Source organism: Engraulis encrasicolus, chromosome 12 (assembly GCF_034702125.1).
Source record: "Engraulis encrasicolus isolate BLACKSEA-1 chromosome 12, IST_EnEncr_1.0, whole genome shotgun sequence".
Lineage (NCBI taxonomy): Eukaryota > Metazoa > Chordata > Actinopteri > Clupeiformes > Engraulidae > Engraulis > Engraulis encrasicolus.
Genome location: NC_085868.1, coordinates 56342928 through 56363208, shown reverse-complemented (window position 1 = coordinate 56363208; position 20281 = coordinate 56342928). Strand labels below are relative to the sequence as shown.

The 20281-nt window shown below is 45.5% G+C and overlaps 1 protein-coding gene across 2 annotated transcripts in view; it reads left to right on the top strand.

Annotated features, from left to right (window-relative positions):
• Nucleotides 1–2735: 2735 nt before the first annotated feature.
• agpat3 (1-acylglycerol-3-phosphate O-acyltransferase 3) overlaps nucleotides 2736–20281 on the top strand; it is a 42951-nt gene continuing 25405 nt past the window's right edge. For both annotated transcript variants that reach the window (XM_063212458.1, XM_063212456.1), the window contains exon 1: nucleotides 2736–2942. The gene's annotated coding sequence lies outside the window, so the exon portion shown is untranslated. The remainder of the gene's footprint in view (nucleotides 2943–20281) is intronic.

Sequence of the window (20281 nt, the reverse complement as noted above, 5' to 3'; positions counted from 1 at the left end):
TGTGTGTGTGTGTGTGTGTGTAGGCCTACTACTTAATACTGTGCTAATGTAATGTCAAAACCTTTCGACATCCTGCTCCAGTCTAGCGATGCATCAGAGTATCTGCTACAAGCTGATTCAAGGCTCTCCACCGTCGCCTCCAGAGCCTTGGTCTGGCTGCTAACCTTGTCAATGCTGCCCCTCAGCTCGTCCCTTAGCTGTGAGATGTGCTGTTTCAGCTCTAATGACTGATTTGGCGTTCTCATCTACAGTATCTTATTCAGCAGATCCTCCTGAATCACAATCAAAATGCCATTTTAGGGCTCACTGCAGCAGGGTCCATGGTCTGTAGTGTTAGCATTGGCGTTAGCATTGGCGCCTAATTTAGTGCTAACTGAGCGCTTGTTCTTAGGTGATATCCGATAACGGGGATATAACAATAATTGATGACAAACAAACGTTGAATAATTGAGACAGACTGTACAAACAAACAAAAAGGCGCTGTAGACCTAACTAATACATAATAATAATAATAACAACTTGGTTTTATATAGCGCCTTTCAAGTAACCCAAGGTTGCTTTACAAAAGGAGAGTGGGCAGGGGAATAGAGAGAGAGGAGAGGTGGGGTTGGGTCAGGGTAGTTAAGGACCATAGGCCTCAGTGAATAAGTGTGATGTTAGGTGCTTTTTTAACGTAGCCAGTGTGGGGGCTTGACGAACATGGAGAGGTAGACTCTTCCAAAGGGTGAGGGCAGCAACACAGAAGGCTCTGTCACCAAAGGTCCGTAGCCTGGAATGAGGGATGACAAGCGGGTCCTTGCTAGAGGACCTCAGGGACCTTGGTTGGGAGTGATGCTGGATGAGATCCGAGAGGTACTGGAGAGCAAGAGCATTGAGGGATTTGTAAGTGAGTACATCCGAATATTCAAATCTGGTGACGAGCCCAAAAAACCCACAACCTCACTCGGCGCTGCTCATACCGGAAGTCGTAAAGTCAAAACGAACCCTACTTAGGGCTCCACTGTGGCTGATATGGTAGGGCACTCGTCTACTAAGCGTCCAACCTGGGTTCGATTCCCAGCCCTGGGTCCTTTGCTGGCCTTTACCCGTCTCTCTCTCTCCCAACTCGCTTCCTGTCTCTACTTCATTGTCCTGTCTCAGAAAAAAACAAAAAACGATAAAGGCTTGTAAATTTCTCTGACCCCTCTCTTTCTGTGCCCAGCACAACTGATTGTCCCCCACTACCAGTTTCCCTGATGTTGACTATGACGATGTCCTCTATTGTAAGTCATTTTGATTAAAAAGCGTCAATGTAATGTTATTTTCTTGTCATTTATTATTATTAGTAGGCCTACACTACAGTTTAGTATCTGCTACAAGCTGATTCAAGGCTCTCCACCGTCGCCTCCAGAGCCTTGGTCTGGCTGCTAACCTTGTCAATGCTGCCCCTCAGCTCGTCCCTTAGCTGTGAGATGTGCTGTTTCAGCTCTAATGACTGTGCTTTGGCGTTCTCATCTATCTTATTCAGCAGATCCTACTAAAGACTCTGAATCGCAATCAAAATGCCATTTTAGGGCTCACTGCAGCAGGGTCCATGGTCTGTAGTGTTAGCATTGACGTTAGCATTGGCGCCTAATTTAGTGCTAGCTGAGCGCTTGATATGTGATAACGTAGATATAACAATAATTGATGACAAACAAACGTTGAATAATTGAGACAGACTGTACAAACAAACAAAAAATGTGCTGTAGACCTAACTAATACATAATAATAATAATAACAACTTGCCTTTCAAGTAACCCAAGTTCGCTTCACAAAAGGAGAGTGGGCAGGGGAATAGAGAGAGAGGAGAGGTGGGGTTGGGTCAGGGTAGTGAAGGACCGGGGGGGTGACCGCCATTCCGACATAACGCCATTCCGACATTGACGTTCAATTGTCAGAATGGCGGTATCTTTTTTTTCCATGAAATGTCCCGCCATTCCGACACCCCCACCGCCCATCTTGGGCTCCTTCCCTTGGAGCACGATTTACGCAGATTTCAGCACCACATGTGTGGAGAGCTCCGGAGATGTATGCTCGCTCCCCTAAAAGCAACTTGGTCTTGGTATGGTGGTAGGAAAAAGTGAGCATGATTTACCATATTTCAGCACCACATGTGTGGACAGCTCCGGACATGCCGCAGGTGTATGCTCGCTCCCCTAAAAGCAACTTGGTCTCGGTATGGCGGCATGAAAAAGTGTCGGAATGGCAGTATTTCTGAATGGCGGTGTGTCAGAATGGCGGTATGTAACCGGTCCAGGGCCCCTGTAGATTTCCTCCTGGCCCCTGTTGTGGCATCTGTATTGAACAGCGAATGGCCGCGACATGATATACATTTTTGTATATTATATATTCATAACATTAAAAATGTATCTCTTTTGTCAATTTATGTGCCCCCCAGAAATAAAAATGGCAACATCTCGGCCCCTTTTGGAACCGCGCCTGAATGCATGGCTCTGAGCCGCTTATGCCCTAATTCGTGTAAGTCTTTAAAATGCGTTTGAGATAAAAAAAAGAATAAAATAAAATAAAAAAAGAATCTTTGCCCGGTCACAAATCTGTAAACTAATACACAAACACAATCCATGAGTTTAAAATCCACAATTAAATGCACACACATCCCTATCTTATCGTCTAATTGGCCTATGAAACTCCTGATAACACATCCCTTTATCGTGGAATGGATGGTTTCCAGACGGATGCATTTTATCGTTGGACAGGAAGTTGAGTGCTGGTGCGCACTGTAGTATGCGGATGGCGACCTAACCTAACGGGCGGACAAAGCAACCATTCAGCCCGCATAGCGGAGACTCTGGATCAGGTGCAAACAAACGCCAATGTAGCAGTTATATTTCGCTATCATCTCCAGGACTCAGGACACTTGCTGCATACAACCCGGACACGTGTCGTGCTTTGAAAAGCAGGTATGTTGTAAGCTAAGCTAGCCCAAGTTTCTGTAAACTTAGCCAGTCTGCAGTAACGGCAGTGTTAGCTATTTGTAATGGCCCAGCACTTGGATGTGTGTTAGCACGTAAGTTGGCATGACTGGTTTGATATCAACCAGGGCACAATATTGGCGAAGTAACCCCTGAGTGCAGAGGCCGTCGTCATTGTTGTCATTTGGCTTACAAGACGAGACCCCCGTGTTCGCTTAGAAGGGTGACTCGCTTGATTTCAGAAAGATCTGCAGTAGAGAGGAGGTAGCAGGCTCTTGACTAGCGGGACATTTTGGCACTCGCAACTGCAGTGTATGGCTTGCTGGACCGCTGCCTGCCCGTGTTAGCGCCTGGCTCTTCCCATTAGCATCCGAACTCCGAACAACATCGGAGCCGTCGCTGTTTTACGGAGTCTTGTCAGAATGGCACTGAGTCGCTGCCGTACTAAATACACGACGAATGTCTTGAGAAATCCTGATTTGCAGCGTGTCTGACTAAGATGACAGCGCGGTAGGACCAAGAAGAGCGACGCCAGGAGATGTCACCCGGAGGAGTACAGACGCACCGAGTGTGCTGCGCTCCCCCCCATCCCGACTCGAGGTTACTAGAGTTCAGCCTAGTTGTGGTGGCGTGTTGTGCCTTGCGCGTGTTGCCTCCTGCACTCTGAACCGAAGCCGCCCGCGGGTGATAGTGATCATGAAGGGCGAGCTTATCTGGGTGGGGAATCTTTTACCACTTAAAACACTTAACCCTCTTGCCGCAACCCCTGTCCTGTGGACGAAACGTCACCCATCGCACCACGGATCACCCCTCTCCATGTTCATACCCAATTACTCCCTCGGGGCCTCTGCGCTGTTGCATACTGCGTTGCTTTGTGTTCGAGTGTGCCGTTTTAGTGCACTTGACCTTCTTGTGTGTGTGTGTGTGTGTGTGTGTGTGTGTGTGTGTGGCGCTATTTATGCTGGTCCGGATTGACCCGTTTGACCGCGGGGCTGTTTGTGGAGCAGTACAGTAGGCTATTAGGTGGAATCGTTTACATGACCGTGTGGGTGGCATTTGTTGACGGTTAGTTGAATAACGGGCTGGAAGACGCTTTGTCTGATCCACTGGACCATGTGGGTGGGTGGTACTTGTTGAGGGTTGAATAACGGGCTGAAAGAGGCGTCCTCCGTGTTGCCAAATGGATAATGCTGAATTATCGTACCAAAACCGCCAAATTATCTTTTTGAGCTTTTTTTTGGGAGGAAATTACTTGTGTACAACATCCAAATTGTTGTTGCAACTCTGAAATGATCGTACATCATGTTTTTTTATCATGCAGAGTACAAAATGGACAAATTATGGTACAAATACGATAGTTGTGGTACATCTGGCAACACTGTGCGTCCTCCTCTACCCCTCCAGTCCAACAGCACTCCCCTCCCCTCTCATCTCCTCTCCTCCCCTCCCCTCTCATCTCCTCTCCTCCCCTCCCCTCCACGCCACCTGTCAATAATCTCCCGGTCAGGATCCGGTGCGGTGCCGGTAACCCAGGTCGTTGTGTGTTGTGACCGCGACCTACCTCTCTCTCTCTCTCTCTCTCTCTCTCTCTCTCTCTCTCTCTCTCTCTACTTCTCTCTCTCTACTTCTCTCTCCTCTCTCTCTTGTTGGCGCTGGACTGTGGACCTCTGATCAGAGTCTTGTTCCTTATCTGTTGGCTATGATGCCATAGGAGCCTTATCATTGTGTGTGTAGCCATGTGGCCATTGAGGCCTTATCATTGTCATAGGAGGGCACGGCACAGCTCATTTCAACACTCGCTGCCACGTCCCCTGATATGTATGTGGATGTGGTGTCATTCCTGGGGGTGGTGGTGTGTGTGTGTGTCATTCCTGGGTCATGGGGGGCAGTAGTGGGTGTGTGTGAGAGAGAGATTGAGAAGTGTGTTGTAATATGGCATGGCATGGCATGGGAAGTTGTGCTGGAGGACCAAGTGTAACTTGCCAACTCCTAGTCAGCGCCTCGGTTCGGACATGGGAGTCACAGCACGATATTGCTGAGCTAAAGGGCCAGTCCAATAGCCCAACGCTACCGATACTGTACTCTGATGGAGACTGGGACTGCAAACTTAATTGCCCACTGATGGGATTAATAAAGTTCTCTGAATCTGAATCTGTATCTGTATGAGTCTTCGGGAGGGAGGTTTACTCCACACCACACTCTGCTAGTTGGCCTCCGTTACAGAAGATCACTGATTGGCTGGGAGACGTGTCATGTGAGGAGGCTCCAGCGCACGCTAGAAACGTCTAGAAACTGACGATGACCTAGCTGACCCATACAGGCCAGGGGCTAGCGAAACTGTGTGTGTGTGTGTGTGTGTGTGTGTGTGTGTGTGTGTGTGTGTGTGTGTGTGTGTGTGTGTGTGTGTGTGTGTGTGTGTGTGTGCACGCTAGAAACGTCTAGAAACTGACGATGACCTAGCTGACCCATACAGGCCAGGGGCTAGCGAAACTGTGTGTGTGTGTGTGTGTGTGTGTGTGTGTGTGTGTGTGTGTGTGTGTGTGTGTGTGTGTGTGTGTGTGTGTCCCACCTATCGGGGCTGGTGGAGCATATGTGCCTGGTTATTGACTTGCACTTGAGACACCGTTTACAGACTATTTCGGATTATCTTCCTTAAAAAGTTCACACCTATGAGCACACACACTCTGTTGCACACACACACACACACACTCTGTAGCACACACACATATTATAGCACACACACACACACACACACACTAGAACACACACACACACACACACACACACACACTAACACACACACACACACACACACACACACTAGAACACACACACACTCTAGCACACACACACTAACAGCACACAAGCTGCTGATGCGCCTGCTTTACTTGCCTCCTGAGCAGGTAAACACATCAGGAGCCGGTAGGAGGAAACCAGGATAATGGAAGAGGTAAATCACCTAAGTTAAAGGGACACTGTGCAGGAAATGGTCAAAAAAGGTACTGCAACTATGCTGCTTATTGAAAGTGGGCTGCCTATTGCCAAATTTGATCTTTACATGATAGTTTACTAAGTATTAAACAAATATTTTCTAGTATGGTCCAAGTACAGTCATTTATGCAGCTAAAAATGGCTATTTTTGGAAATTCAAAATGGCGGACCATGGAGAAGATCCCCCTTTTCATGTATGAAAAGTGCAATTTTTCCAGTCATAATGAATACTTAGAATTTGATGCTGGTGGTAAGTCTTCATGAAAAAGGTAACATTAGTGAATGGTCAGCATGAAATGTGGAAATAACCAACTAAAAATCTCACACAGTGTCCCTTTAATGAAGAGCCTGGAGTCATAATTTTCTAAAGAACACATAGACTCTGTGCTCTTCTACTAGATGATTTACCTTAACCTGGTTTACTCCTCCTGAACCAGCTCCTTAATATAGGCCCCAGCTGTCTTGACCTCTGACCTCAGGGCAGCGGTTCACAGTCTTGGTGGTGGGTCTTGACCTCTGACCTCAGGGCAGCGGTTCACAGTCGTGACCCCGTTAGCCAGGGTCAAGTTCACCGCTCCGTAGAGTAGAAGGGTCGTCCCACGACACCTGAATAAAAGTCCATGAGCTTACAAAACTTAATGTAAATATTCTGACGATATTATATTCTAACAATATAAGAGATGGGAAGGGGAGGGAAGTGTTGCCTGGATACATCAGGGAGTGTCAGAACAAGTAAAAAGAAGTTTTCCTCCACCACAGGTAACTCGTCTGAGTAAAAAGTAGACCCGTGTACTTGTCTTATGATCTGCTGGCACTGCGCTGGTTGAATCAAGTTTTTGATGGGTCCTCTTTGTAAGGTCTTTAGTATTTTTCAGTGATGATGATGATGGTGATGGTGGTGGTGGTGGTGGTGGTGGTGGTGGTGGTGATGATAATAAATAATGATAATGATAAAAAAATAAAGGACCTGAAATAAAAGAGACACTAGCACAAATAAAATATATATAATATATAATAAAATCTACAAGAATCAGAAGGTTTAGGCCAAAACCAAGTGGCATATTACTTGGTCACAAGGACCGTCCACGGCACTCAGATGTGGCCCCTGGTGGCAGCAGGGTGAGGGGGAAAACATCCTTTTCACTTGATTTAAGATTTTTTTGGGGAAAAAACATGAATTACCTTTACTTTGGCCACCTCCTCCAGTTATTCTGAGTTAAAGCCACTCTGAGTTTAGATTATTGTCCAGATGTCGCAGGCGCAGCAGACAGCGTGCTTGTGTCAATACTAGGAAATAATTTAGGATGGCATAACTTTCTGGCCACTTCATTCCTGTAAATGGCAATGAAATGTATTTTGATGAATGGAGTAGCCTCAAAATACCCTTGACATGAACATTACTGTACTAAAAAATACATTTTAAAAAAGAATAAACTTGGCTACGAGCCTAAATACGTATCGGCCATAGGCATAAATGACCAACTCCATGGACGTAAGCTGACATGCATGAGCTGCTTAGAGACTGGCCTAAATACGTATCTACATGAACCACTAATAACTTCATGGTCTGAAAGGCCTGATTGCATGAATGAGGCCATGGACATAGGCCTAAATAATTTTAAAACAGGAATTAAAGTTTTAAAAAAAAAACCCAGGAAGTTGTCATTTCACACTGAGGAAGGGTGCAAGTCTGACACGTCTGTGAGTTGTTTAAAAAGTGAAATGATGTTTGATGAGTGCTTCTTTGTTCATTTATTTTTCAAATAAGCAAAGTAATGATGACCATAAAAAAAATGGCCATAAGCCCATGTCACACAAATGAACCCTTGGGTATCAAAATGTCTACTTTTACAAATGCCTGAACTGAACTGCTTGTCCGTATGCCCTTGCCCCTATTTTTTAGATGGAAGATAGTGATTTTAGAAAAACTTCGAAATCGAGATTTCATTTTTCATTTTTGCCATATCGCCCACCCCTACTTAGACACAATACCTGAACAGAACTGCTTGCCCTCATTCTCAAACTAGTCTTAAAGTAGCACCACCCATCTAACTTGTGTACTCAGACATCCATCCATCCATCCATCCATCCATCCATCCATCCATCCATCCATCCATCCATCCATCCATCCATCCATCCATCCATTCATCCACGACAGTGATTCTCAACCTTTTTCTAACAAACACCCTCTTGACCTCATCATAAGCTTTCCAACGCCCCCTTGACCTCATCATAAGCCGCCCAACGCCCCCCTTGGCCTCATCATCAATATTGTAAGTAAATAGTATTGAAAAATAGAATAGACGAATTCCCCCCAATGGGAACTTAACCTGCCCCCCACTCAGTTGTATCTTTCTCAAAGCCCCCATAGGACTCCCCAGCGCCCCCGTTGAGAAACGCTAATTTCCTCCCACCCCCAGCCGTACGGACGCCCCTGGACGGCCGTGAACTTGCGTCCGCCCCCCCCACCCAGTTCTTCTTCTTCCACTGGGCCGGGTAGCTTTGATGCTGATTGGATGAGACGTAACCAGGGTAACGCCGGGTGCAACAGGTCGGCCGGTGATCATCTGGTCCTAATCAGCTCATGGATTAGAGGCCTTGAGGACGCTGCGGATCACAATCGCCCTTGTTGTCGTGGAGACAGGAGTGCAGTGACCACTCCGTTCCGCTCTGCTCTGCTCCGCGGCACCTGTATTACCGTGGCAACGTCTCGCTTCAGCCAGCCGGCGACAAGAGACAGCCCTTACGTACGGACAGCTTCGCTCTCGTCGAGCCCGGACGGGAGGAGCCTCTTGGCGTAACCGTGGCGACTGGTCTCTGTGCGACCGGACGTTTGTGCTGGCTGATCCTGGGCGCGCTGACTCGGCACTCGGCAGACTTTGAGGAGATCTGATCGCGCCCTTGCTGGCATCATCATAATCTGCTAGCGGTAGCCACAGGAGCAGCAGCAGCGCATTGCTATCGGTCGCTAGGGATTAGCATGGCTGTGTGACCGGCTCTCAGCTGCTAGCTAGCCCCTTCGTTACCAGTGGTTCCTCCGTGTCGTCTGATTATTTCGCCGCGTTCGTGACTTGAACGTCAACGTATTGACTTTAGCTCTTTAACTTTTTTGTACGTGTTTGGATCTCCTCATTCACCGCCGCCATGTTGAACCAGGGTGCTGTGATGATCTTCACGGGGATGTGCGGAGCGTTGGTGGTGCTGGCCGTGGCTTACTACGCCTACTGGTGAGCAAGGCTGTAGGCTGTAGGCTGTAGTGGGGGGATGTTATTGTGGCGTATTGTCCGGGTACACTACGTGTGCATTATATTCGTGAAAAAGTGGTTGGGACAAGATAAGTTCATCTCAGTGTTCCACCGAGTATGTGTGTGACTAAGCTAAGCTAATCAAAGCTGTAGGATGTGTGTGTGTGTGTGTGGGGGGGGGTAATTAATGTGGCGTATTGTCCGGGAATGCTATGTTTGCATTATATTTATGAACTTGTGGTGTTCACAAAGTAGGTTCATCTCTAAATTGGCATTGGTGAGGCTCGTGTTCCAGTGTGTAAGTGTGTGTGTGTGTGTGTGTGGCTGTGCTAAGCTAAGCTACGGTCAAGATGTCTGGCATACCGGCAAGAGAGGTTTGGCTTGGAAAGTAGTGGGGACATCAATGTGACATATTATTGTCCGGGTATCCCATTTTTTAAAATTGTCTTTGTGTAAAAAGTGGTGTTGACACACTAGGTTCATTTCAAATGTGATATGGACACTTTCCCACCATCCACACCTAGAATGACATCCATGCTGTTGAAGTCTCGTGCTTCACTTGGTGTGTGTGTGTGGCTAAGCTAGGCTAAGCTAAGATATAGGGTCCAGCTGGTCAAGCCGCGTGGCGTGGCGTACCTACCGGTATGTTTCCTACCGGTATGTTTTTGGAATTTAATTTGGAGCCCTGGGGGGAGGTATTGAGATATTGTGGGCAAAGACAGACAGTGGAAGTGTTGAGTGGATGGTGTGGTGATGGGAAGTGTTGAGTGGATGGTGTGGTGATGGGGAGTGTTGAGCGGATGGTGTGGTGGTGGGAACTGGGCCAGTCCAACTCAGTGTAGGAGGAAATGAGAGGGCGACTGAGTTCAGGATTCACACGGTATCCAGCTGGATTCTGTGGACGTCTCTGTCTGTTCCTGTATATATCTTAAGCTTTTTCAACCATTACATTGATGTACATCCTATATTGAAAGGTTCTCTGCCCATTGGGTTAATTTGGACGTGTGTGTGTGTGTGTGTGTGTGTGTGTGTGTGTGTGTGTGTGTGTGTGTGTGTGTGTGTGTGTGTGAGTGTGTGTGTGGTGTGTGTGTGGTTATATGTGTGTGTGTGTGGTTATATGTGTGTGTGTGTGGTTGTGTGTGTGTGTGTGTGGTTATATATGTGTGTGTGTGTGTGTGTGTGTGTGTGTGTGTGTGTGTGTGTGTGGTTATATGTGTGTTTGTGTGTATGTGTGTATGTGTGTGTGGTTATATGTGTGTTTGTGTGTATGTGTGTATGTGTGTGTGGTTATATGTGTGTGTATGTGTGTGTGTGTGTGTGTGTGGTTATACAGTGAGTCCAATATGTATTTGATCCCTTGCTGATTTTGCCCATTTGCCCACTAATAAAGACATGATCAGTCTATAAATTTATGATAATATGTATTCAAACATGGAGAGACAGAATATCAAAAAGAAATTCCAGAAAATAACTGAAAATAATATATTTTAATTTATTTGTATTTAATTTAGGCTAATAAGTATTTGACCCCTCTAGCTAAAGAAGATAAAGTGCTTTGTGGCAAAGCCCTAGTTGTCTAGCACTGAGGTCAGATGCTTCTTTTAGTTGATGACAATGTTTGTGCATATAGTAGAAAATATTTTTGCCCATTTTTCTTTGCAGATTATCTCCAAAACATTAATAGTTTGTGACTGTATCTTGGCAAATGGGAGGTTCAGTTCTCTCCATAGAATTACTATAGGGTTAATATTTGGAGACTGTCTAGGCCACTTCACGACTTTAATATGCTTCTTATTTAGCCACTCCTTCGTTGCTTTGACTGTATGTTGTGTATTATTGTCATGTTGGGAGATCCAAAAATGGCCCACCCTTCAGTGTAGTGGTGGAGGGAAGGATGTTTGCACTCAGGATTGCACATTACATGTCTCCCTCCATCCATTCGTTGACGATGTGAAGTTGTCCTGTGCCTTGGCCAGACAAACACCCTCAAACCATAATGATACCACTTTCATGCATGATGGTGAGGAGGGTGTTCTTGGGATCATAGACAGCAGTACTCTTTCTCAAAACACATTGAATTGTGTTAATGCCAAACAGCTTGATTTTGGTTTCATCTGACTACAGCACCTCCTTCTCATATCCTAAACCAGCCTGATGTCCGTTGGCAAACCTCAGGTGGGACTGCACAGGTTCCTTCTGAAGTAGAGGTACCATGTGTGCACTACAGGATTTTAAACTTCTGTGGCATTAAGTTCTACCAGCAGTTTTCTCAGTGATTTTGTTCCCAGTAGCTTTGATATCATTGCCTAGTTCATCCCGTACAGGTCTAGGGTGCTTTCTTTCTGTTCTCATGGTTATCAAATCCCAACAAAAGGTCAAATCTTGTATAGAACCCCAGACAGGCTGATGGATAGTCATTTCGTATTCCTCACATTTTGGAAGAAATGCATCAACAGCTGGGTCATTAATACCCAGTCTCTTTCTTGTGGCTTTGCAGCCCATTTAATCTTTGTTCAGGTCTAAAATCTTGTCCCTGATATCATTGGACCACTCTTTTGTCTTTCCCATGATGGTGAGGTTGGAGTGCGACTGATTCACTCATACTATGGACTGATTCTGCTGATTAAATGTGTCTTTTATGCATGTTAGTATGTACAGGTGTCTTTCATTCAGATGACAAGTTGATCGGAAGTGCCCATCTGGTCTGTGGGCCCGGAACTGTAATCAGTTGGCAGGGGATCAAATACTTATTTTGCTCGATGAAATGGAAATAAATTAATATATATTCTCTTAAGTTAATTTCTGGATTTTCTTTTTGATATTCTGTCTTTCCATATTATAATACATATTATCATAACATTTATTGACTGATCATGTCTTTGTTAGTAGGCAAACCAACAAAATCAGCAAGGGATCAAATACTTATTGGACTCACTGTATGTGTGTGTGTGTGTGTGTGTGTGTGTGTGTGTGTGTGTGTGTGTGTGTGTGTGTGTGTGTGTGTGTGTGTGTGTGTGTGTGTGTGTGTGTGTGTGTGTGGTGGGAGGGGTGGTGACATGCTCAGCAGGTGCTCCTCCTTAATCAGGTAAATCTCCTGTAATCCACTCAGCCTGCCCTGCTTGTGGATACGCCAGGTATACCCGCCGATGCTAACGGGAAGCCAATGGGCTGCACTGGGGGAAGCTAACCCCCGTTAGCATGCGTATCACTTTCATGGCACTTTTTCTTTTCGGGGGGCTAAGAATGGATGCTAGGCTAGCTGGGCTAAGCTACCCGCTATTGCTAATGACTTAATGGACATCAGGTCTATTCTTAGGCTGAAAGAAACCAGAACTGGAACTCATGGTGCTTAAACCCTTTGAAGAGTACCATCACATAGTATATGTCATTGGACTTTTGGCTAAATGTTATGTTCAATGAGCACTGTTGAGTGCTATAATGTCATAAGGACTTTTTTGCGGGATTTTTTAACACAGTTTTATGGGAGCTGTAGCGTGTTCGAGTAAAATTCTAGAACAACCGGTGGAAATCCTCAGTCCTCCCTAAGGGTTTAAAGGCAGGGTAAGTTAGATGATGCTGGGAGACATGCTGGAGCAAGTTATATGAAAGCTTACACAACCCTTAAGACTGACCGATGCCAAAGGTTGGTATCCGAGAGAGGAACACTGAGTGGCAGTTGAGTGTTGTACACTTTCACATACTATTTTAAACTAGTTGATTTAAAATAGTTCAGGTGTTTCCTTCTTCTGTCTGTTTTTTTTTCAGTCTGGTCTGTGTCATGGGGGACTATCATGACTTCTTTCTAAACATCTGTTCAAACGGGTCAAGCCTACCATCAGGTTGGGAAAGAGATTTTAAACAAATTGGCACTTTACGTGTTGCATTGAAGGTGTAGTAGAGCTATTGAAGCCCATGATGATGTTACGCATAACCAGAATTACCGTTCATTTTCCCTGATAAGCTGTGTGCACATTTATGCAAGAATAGCCATGACATCAATTGGTGATTGCAATCTTGAAATATACCATTGTACTCAGCATGCTGGACTGTTTTAATAGATGACGCAACCTTTGAAGCAAGAAGCTAATTGTAGTTAGCATAATTATAGATGTTTTGGAGAGGAATATTTCCACAACGCGTGCAAACCTGTTGAACTAGGCATCTGTGCTCTTCAGAAAGAGTATTGATATGTGTTAAGTAGTAGCACCATAATGATCTCTGTTAAGCACAATAATTACCTTACAGATATATTTTACCATCATTGGAAACCCTGCGCTGTGCAGTTTCATAAGAAATGTGTTATGGAAACCCTTAAAGTAAACATGTTTGGTGTGTCTCCAATTTAGAAAGTTCATTCACAACCAAAAGTCATTCTTTTCAGGGCATCCAATCAAGGTGATAGGTGTTTCTTGTCAAGGTGATAGGTGTTTCTTGTCAAGGTGATAGGTGTTTCTTGTGAAGGTGGTGGGTGTTTCTTGTCAAGGTGATAGGTGTGTCTTGTCAAGGTGGTGGGTGTTTGTTGTCAAGGTGGTGGGTGTTTGTTGTCAAGGTGGTGGGTGTTTGTTGTCAAGGTGATGGGTGGTGTTGTCAAGGTGATGGGTGGTGTTGTCAAGGTGGTGGGTGTTTGTTGTCAAGGTGGGCACCATAGCATCAGAGAGACCCTGTGAAGCAGATGGAGCAGGGGGTCTGCTCACGCACACTTTGTCCCCAACTGGCCCCCGCTAATCTAACTAGCCAAACACACACTCACTAATGGGTCAACATGGCTAGTGTATGTTAATCTAACTAGCCAAACACACACTCACTAATGAGTCAACATGGCTAGTGTATGTTAATCTAAACACACACTCACTAATGGGTCAACATGGCTAGTATATGTTAATCTAAACACACACTCACTAATAGGTCAACATGGCTAGTATATGTTAATCTAAACACACACTCACTAATGGGTCAACATGGCTAGTATATGTTAATCTAAACACACACTCACTAATGAGTCAAAGTGGCTACTATTAGTATATGTTAATCTAAACACACTCACTAATGAGTCAAAGTGGCTACTACTAGTATATGTTAATCTAACTAGCCAAACACACTCTCACTAGTGGGTCAAAGTGGCTTGTAAAGTTTTCTTTTCTACTGGCCAAACTGAAATTTCACCAGCATTTGGCCGTTTTTCTGGTGTTAATTGTTACTAACCTAAACACTGCAGGTTGACGCCCCCTGTCACTCCTAACCTAAACACTACAGCAGTATCACTCTGGAAAATGCCCCATGTTTATTTTTCAGTACCATCCTTGTGTGACATGAGGGCATAGGCCCCATATGATATGGGTGGACTTCGGTGTGTGTTTTGAGTTTTAGTGAACTTGTTTGACAGCTTAGTCAGAACCGGTCTGAAAGCAGCTGAGGCAGAACAGGTCTGGCAGCAGATTGCACTGGACTTCCTTTTTATCTGCTTCCCCATCTGTTGAAGTTTTCAACAAGTTTGTGAACTTTCTGCATTCGTTCCCTTTTTTGAATGTTGGTTGCATCACTACTTGGCTCAGTTTGCATTAATCTATGACTCTGGGAGAGGCACCTGCAACCCTCTGATCTTAAGACCACCTCCCTGACCATTAGGCCACCTCCGTGCGTGTCTTGCATGGATATCTTTTGTGAACAGCCGGGTCTATTGAATCATCTGGGACTACATACAGGACAACAGATTACATTACATTACTCATTACATTACACTTGGCAGAGGCTTGTGTCCAAAGTGATGTAATCTCGGACATGGCATTCAAAACGTGCAGATACAAAATTGTACAGGAAATATAAGCTTACAGAGCAATAGGTGTAATTTAAATAAGCAAGTGGAGTCTAACCTGGGACTGGACCGGGACTGGACCAGCTCAGGCATCAGCAGCACAGTAAATAATAATCACGAAAGAGGAGAGCAGCAGCACAGTAAAAATAGTAATCATGAAAGAGAAGAGTCTCTACTTTCAGCTTGAAGGTTGGGTGAGATGGTCTTGTTGCTTCTTGAAGGACAATGACGGGGAACAGTTTTGACTGGGCAGGAGGCACGGCTAGGTGGTTTGTGTTGGAAGAGCAGAGTGCTGCTCTCTGGCAGGGACGTACGACCTTAGTATGCCCTTGGGATAAGCTGTGGAGGCTCCTGAGGTGATGGTGCTGGCAAGGGTCAGGGCCTTGTACTTGATCCGGGCAGCCACCAGTAGCCAGATCTATTAGTTGGCACCGCTGTGGGATTGGCTGATTAGCCAGTGTTTCTCAACAGGGGTGCCGCAGGCCTCCCTCAGGGGTGCTGCGGAAACGTGGCTGATAAATAAATTATGTAATATAATACATATAGTCAAAATTGATAAGTTAATGTTAGTCAGTGGAATCTTTCATCTGCCATATACGCACAATAAAGTAAATATAAGTCGCCCCAGTCAGCTGCAACTTCGAACGTAGGTTGTGTGACATCTCCAAATGTGTTACTTATCTAAGCTTGTGTGGTATCGGATGCGGTGCCATGTTACGGCTTGTTGATTTGGGGTGCCTAGACATTTTTCATGAATTGAAAGGGTGCCTTGCCTAAAAAAAGGTTGAGAGTAGTCAATATGAGTTTCTATCAATGAGTCACGGGGGCAGCCATGGTGCAGTGTATATCTGGGGACAGCCATGGTGAAGTGTATATCTGGGGGCAGCCATGGTGAAGTGTATATCTGGGGGCAGCCATGGTGAAGTGTATATCTGGGGACAGCCATGGTGAAGTGTATATCGGGGGTCAGCCATGGTGAAGTGTATATCTGGGGACAGCCATGGTGAAGTGTATATCTGGGGACAGCCATGGTGAAGTGTATATCTGGGGACAGCCATGGTGAAGTGTATATCTGGGGACAGCCATGGTGAAGTGTATATCTGGGGACAGCCATGGTGAAGTGTATATCTGGGGACAGCCATGGTGAAGTGTATATCTGGGGACAGCCATGGTGAAGTGTATATCTGGGGACAGCCATGGTGAAGTGTATATCTGGGGACAGCCATGGTGAAGTGTATATCTGGGGACAGCCATGGTGAAGTGTATATCTGGGGACAGCCATGGTGAAGTGTATATCTGGGGACAGCCATGGTGAAGTGTATATCTGGGGACAGCCATGGTGAAGTGTATATCTGGGGACAGCCATGGTGAAGTGGTCCATGGTGGTTAGAGAATTGGACTGTAGATCACAGGGTTGCAGGTTCAATCCAAGGCACCTAACCCCACATTGCTCCAGGGACTGTAACCAATACCCTGTACCAAGGCACCTAAGTCACGCCCTCTACTTCCTGGTTCATGGGGCAGATAGTTGCTAAAAATTTAATGGAAGTGAACGAGGCGAGTCGTGGTGCACTTGTGGTGCATAAGTGGAGGTCCAAGGTTTGGATTGTTGTCGAAAAACCCTCATTTCAAGCCCAGTAGTTATTTTTTGACTCCCTCTGCCCCATGAACAAGGAAGTAGAGGGCGTGACTTAGGTGCCCCATTAGTTGGCACCGCTGTGGGATCGTCTGATTAGCCTAGAGTAGTTAATATGAGTTTCTATCAGTGAGGCACGGGGACAGCCATGGTGAAGTGTATATCTGGGGACAGCCATGGTGAAGTGTATATCTGGGGACAGCCATGGTGAAGTGTATATCTGGGGACAGCCATGGTGAAGTGTATATCGGGGGTCAGCCATGGTGAAGTGTATATCTGGGGACAGCCATGGTGAAGTGTATATCTGGGGACAGCCATGGTGAAGTGTATATCTGGGGACAGCCATGGTGAAGTGTATATCTGGGGACAGCCATGGTGAAGTGTATATCTGGGGACAGCCATGGTGAAGTGTATATCTGGGGACAGCCATGGTGAAGTGCTGGTTAGAGAATTGGACTGTAGATCACAGGGTTGCAGGTTCAATCCAAGGCACCTAACCCCACATTGCTCCAGGGACTGTAACCAATACCCTGTACCAAGGCACCTAACCCCACATTGCTCCAGGGACTGTAACCAATACCCTGTACCAAGGCACCTAACCCCACATTGCTCCAGGGACTGTAACCAATACCCTGTACCAAGGCACCTAACCCCACATTGCTCCAGGGACTGTAACCAATACCCTGTACCAAGGCACCTAACCCCACATTGCTCCAGGGACTGTAACCAATACCCTGTACCAAGGCACCTAACCCCACACTGCTCCAGGGACTGTAACCAATACCCTGTACCAAGGCACCTAACCCCACATTGCTCCAGGGACTGTAACCAATACCCTGTACCAAGGCACCTAACCCCACATTGCTCCAGGGACTGTATATAACCAATACCCTGTAATTAATATCTGTAATTCGCTTTGTATAAAAGCGCCAGCTAAGTGTAATGTAATGTAATGTAACAAACCAACAGTCAACGAGACAAAACACCCCTAATCCAGGAAGAGACTTGTAGTACTTGGAAGCCACAATCCACACTGTCACACACACACACACACACACACACACACACACACACACACACACACACACACACACACACACACACACACACATATACACACACACACACACACACACACACAACTTGCAGTACTTGGAAGCCACCTCTTGTGTGTCCTCCACAATCCACACTGACACACACACACACACAGACACAGACACACACACACGGACACACTCAGAGGAAGGATTCACCTGGCTGCGACACCCCTGGGTTAGTCTTTCTGGAGATGAACTCCGCGAACACCTTCCCTCATTAGCTAGATGTAAGCCTGTCTAGTACATTAACACTAACAAGCAGCCAACCAGACCTAGAGACTAGAGCAGGCATCACCAATGTGGTGCCCGCGGGCGCCAGGTAGCCCTCCAGGAGCTTCTGAGGTGCCCACCAAGGATGTTAATAAACAGTCACTACTTCAAGATTTTAGTCACAGTTAGTGCTTTTCTGAATTTAATTATGAGATTATTTCTTTATAGCCTATAAAAAATATTTCCTTAACTTTTAAGCAAATTATCATTTAATCTAGTGTGGTTTGGGAATGATATCAAGACCTCAATAAAGGGTTTGGAACAAAAGTAGCCCTCGGGTAGCTCTCAGTAGCCCTCGGGTAGCCCTTGGTAGCCCTCTGACCCAGAAAGAACGGGGATATTGCTTAAAGGGACACTGTGCAGGAAATGGTCAAAAAAGGTACTGCAACTATGCTGCTCATTGAAACTGGGCTGCCTGTTGCCAAATTTGATCTTTACATGAAAGTTTACTAAGTAATAAACAAATATTTTCTAGTATGGTCAAAGTACAGTCATTTTTGCAGCTGAAAATGGCTATTTTTGGAAATTCAAAATGGGGGACCATGGAGAAGATCCCCTTTATCATGTATGAAAAGTGCAATTTTTCCAGTCATAACTTAATGAATACTTTGAATTTGATGCTGGTGGTAAGTATTCATGAAAAAGGTAACATTAGTGAATGGGCAGCATGAATTCTGGAAATAAACAACAAAAAATCTCACACAGTGTCCCTTTAAATCTACGGTTTACAAAAAATGTTTAGACATGTTTTTGAAAGAAAATACATGTGTATTTGAAGTCTTCAAATGTTAGAGTAGAACTGAAATTTGTGTAATTAATGTTCATTTTCAATTCATTTTCTATTTGCACTCCGATTCGGCCACTCAATTGGCTTTCGGTCGAAAACCGAAAGTGTCTTTTTTTGCGTTTTCGGCAGAATATTTTCTGCGGCCAACTTTTCGGTGCACCTCTAGTAGAGACTTGAGGCCTTTTAACCACAACAAGAACTGAACTCCATGCATTTATTGTGGAGCCTGAGACTTAATGTGTTTGGTGCTCTGGAATGGAAACATTCATTAGTTTTGAAATGGTGTTGACCAGTTAATGCGTCTTAATCGAGTTGAATTCGTGAGCCTTGAAAGTTCACTGGGCTAATGCCTGAGAAGTGGAGCTCACACAAACACAAGCAGCAGCCATGTCACACACACACACACACACACACACACACACACACACACACACACACACACACACACACACACACACACACACACACACACACACACAGTAGCCATGTAACAGGCCAATGCAGGGCCTTTATCACGAGAGGGAGAGTGAGCCTCTAAATGGAATAATCTTGTTGACATGAATTAGTGATTTAACCTGCGATATTCATGTTGTTCAAACTGACATCTAGACAGGGAAGTATATTGTTGAGCTTTTTTTGCCTTTATCTGATATAATGCATTTATTTAGTGCCAGTGAAGATGCTACAGGGAAAGTTTTGGGAGAGAAAGTGAAAGCAAAAGCCAGGGCAGTCAAGGGTAAGCGGTTAGGGCGTCAGACTTGAACCCTAAAGGTAACACATCTTTTTGAGCTTTTTATTAGATGGTGGTAGTGAAGAGATCACTCAAGATAATGGGAAAAAGGAGGCACAAGGCTTGTGTGAAAAAGTGTATTGAAGCCGAAATTAAACAACAGAAGTCTGAGAAGATACACTTTTTCACACAAGCCTTGCGCCTCCTTTTTTCCATTATCTTAGGTGATTACTACTTTTTGGGAGTGCACGCACCAAGCAATACACGGCTGTTAATTGCAGGCGCAGACGCCGACCTTTGTTGGTCTTTTGTCATTCGGTAGTGAAGAGATGAAAGTGAAAGCCCATTGGGAAACTCCAACTGTCATTGTCATTGTGAGACAGCACTCCACAGCACACAAGTGAACACTGCACACAACGAAATTGCATTTACGCCTCACCCGTGCAAGGGGGCAGCCCTCAGTGGCGCCCCATGGGGAGCAGTGCGGTGGGACGGTACCATGCTCAGGGTACCTCAGTCATGGAGGAGGATGGGGGGAGAGCACTGCACATGACTGCCCATTTAACCTTTGTTTAACCAGGAAGGTCCCATTGAGTCACAGTGACTCTTCAGCCTGATACATAGTCATGCTGTGCTGACTTGGGGTACAGCATGGACGTACTGTCAGCGGGATGTGTATTCCTCATAGTCGCCCTGCGTGCGCATGCAGGAAAGGGCGTGGTGTTTTTTTCCCGCTGAGATTTTAATGACGTCAATTCA